The sequence below is a fragment of the Gossypium hirsutum genome, chromosome D05 (genome assembly GCF_007990345.1).
Source record: "Gossypium hirsutum isolate 1008001.06 chromosome D05, Gossypium_hirsutum_v2.1, whole genome shotgun sequence".
NCBI lineage: Eukaryota > Viridiplantae > Streptophyta > Magnoliopsida > Malvales > Malvaceae > Gossypium > Gossypium hirsutum.
In genome coordinates, this window is record NC_053441.1 from 31,246,068 (window position 1) to 31,248,373 (window position 2,306).

At 37.2% G+C, this 2,306-nt stretch overlaps 1 long non-coding RNA gene across 1 annotated transcript; it reads left to right on the forward strand.

The window, feature by feature from the left end:
• Window positions 1-456: 456 nt before the first annotated feature.
• LOC121217947 (uncharacterized) lies at window positions 457-1,319 on the forward strand. Its single transcript, XR_005914215.1, has 2 exons — window positions 457-680; window positions 1,001-1,319. It is a non-coding gene; the product is annotated as an uncharacterized lncRNA (long non-coding RNA).
• Window positions 1,320-2,306: the final 987 nt, after the last annotated feature.

The window sequence follows — 2,306 nt, forward strand, 5'->3', positions numbered from 1 at the left end:
AATGATAAAAGAACATTTTTTATAACTAAATAAATTAAATGACTGAGGACGAAGTTGAAATGGGATTAGAAATCGGGGCTTTAATTGCAAATTTCAAACAGGTTATGGAGGATCGAAATAAGGTGCGCTTAAGGAATGAGGGACTGGTTGGGCAATATACCCATCCTTTATGCGCATTGTTTTGCGCAGGACCCAATTGAAACGGGTTCAAAATGTCGTGGTTAAAATATGAAAAGGGAAAACCCGATTGTACTTCACTGCAGAAGCAGAGGGGCTGAACATGAAATTAGCCCCTCCTAACAAAACACGCGGATCCTCAGTACCACTGGGTCGGGTCACGAGTCAAACGCCAAAACGGCACCGTTTTGGCCACTGATACCAAGGCCCAAAACGGCGGCGTATTAAACCCAATATAAATGCAAAAAAAAATCAGGTTTACCCTACCCCATTAAAAAAAATCAGAGAGCCTTCAAAAACTCTCCCTCAGCCTCTCCAAATCCGGCCAATAGGGGCGTCGCTCGCGCCGCCGTGGCCGACGGCCGGCGTCACATGAGGGCGTTTCCGATCAGCGCGTTGAAGCGCGTTCAAAGACCGAAACCTTAGAAGGGGAAACAAGGAGAAAGAAAAGGTCTCGGCCCTTTCCTAAACCCGAATCTGACGGCGGCGAAGGACTGATTCAGGTATGTTTCTTTCTCCTTTCTTTACTTTATTAATAGTTTCCCTTTTTTGAACAAATTTGTAAATAATAATAAAAATAAATAAATAAAAATGATGGATAAATAGATTGGAAAAAAAATAAAAAGAAATAGGGCATTAACCTCTGTTTTCTTTTATTTTTGATATTCTAAAAGTGTCTGAACCCCTACAAAGAAAAAGCTTGTGGCTTTTATAGCCAAATTACAAACGCTTAGTCTCTATTTCTTTTGTCGTTTTACTACTTGTTTCCTCTGTTTGTTGTTTTTTCTTTGTTTGTTTGCTTTTGCTTGTTGGCTTCTTGCAGGTGGTGTCAGAGAAGCGTGGAGGTCACGTGCGGCAGACAAGTGAGGCTAGCGATTGGCGAGCGACGGCGGTGGCGTGTGATGCTGGGGCTTGCGGTGCTGGAGGTTAGGGGTTTTTTTTTTGCTGAAAATTTTTAAGTTTGTGAGCTTGTTTAGTTTTGGGCTTGTTGGGTTAGGGTTAATTTGTAATTGGGCTGCTTGGGTTTCTTGTAAATGGACTGGGACTATTAATTTATTTATTTTTGGTTTATTTCGTTGGGCCAGGGCAAAAATGGACTATTACAAGAATTTTTATTAATTTCAAGTTTAAATTTGTACTAATTATTTTTTATTTTATATCTAACTATTTTAACATATATATTAAATAAAATTTTCCTCGTAAGTAGTAACTATACGTAGCATATTAATGCGATATTTGTGACTTATTAACTTGATGTTGATTTACCTCATGAATAACTTACATGAACCCAAGTATCTTTTATTTGCTTAAAGCGTGAGAGATTTGTATCTTCCATGTGATATTCAAAGTGTCCCAATATATTGGAGGGGATGAAAAGTTTAATCCATAAAATCTAACTTTGCTGAAGGAAGAGGTGTTAAGTTTTTATATCTATATATATATATATTCTTCAAAGTTCTTTAAGGCCTTTGCACACTACCTTTCTCACTGCCTTCCTACAGGTTTAAGTAACTCCTAACCTCGTCTTCGGCGCAAAATCGATTGAAGTCCTTGCGTGCATTCTTTTGTTTGCAACAAGGCATCTTTAGCGGTTCCGCACACGTCCAGAAGCATTAGAGATCCAACCAAAACTTGTCCAACTGATTAATTTCCTTTTCTGCTCTTGAGCTACACCTTGCTTAAATATCAATTACAAGTAACATGAACTTGATTTGGATCTACACCAAAATGTTCATGTTTTGTCTCCTTTCCACCATCAAAACAACTCATTACAATCAAAATTTATGTAATAAAATAGAGGAAATTTGTGGGAAAATGAATTAGACCACATAACTTTCCTATTAGTAACTACATACATGTAAAATTTCATTTATATACAATTGGAATCTCAAAGATTAATAGTTGAGGATGTTGCTTTGACCAAAACACTTGTAGAGGCTTTCAAGTCCTCCTTCGAGATCTTGATTGCATACCTCTGATTTCTGGAGCTGATTTTGCACGTTTTCAACGTGCTTGATGTCAATTGTCAAATATATATATATGGAGAAAAAAATTAATTAAACTAAGTATGCATGTCATATATATATTATTGCTTGCCTCATGTTGCTTCAATTGCAGTCAAAACAAAA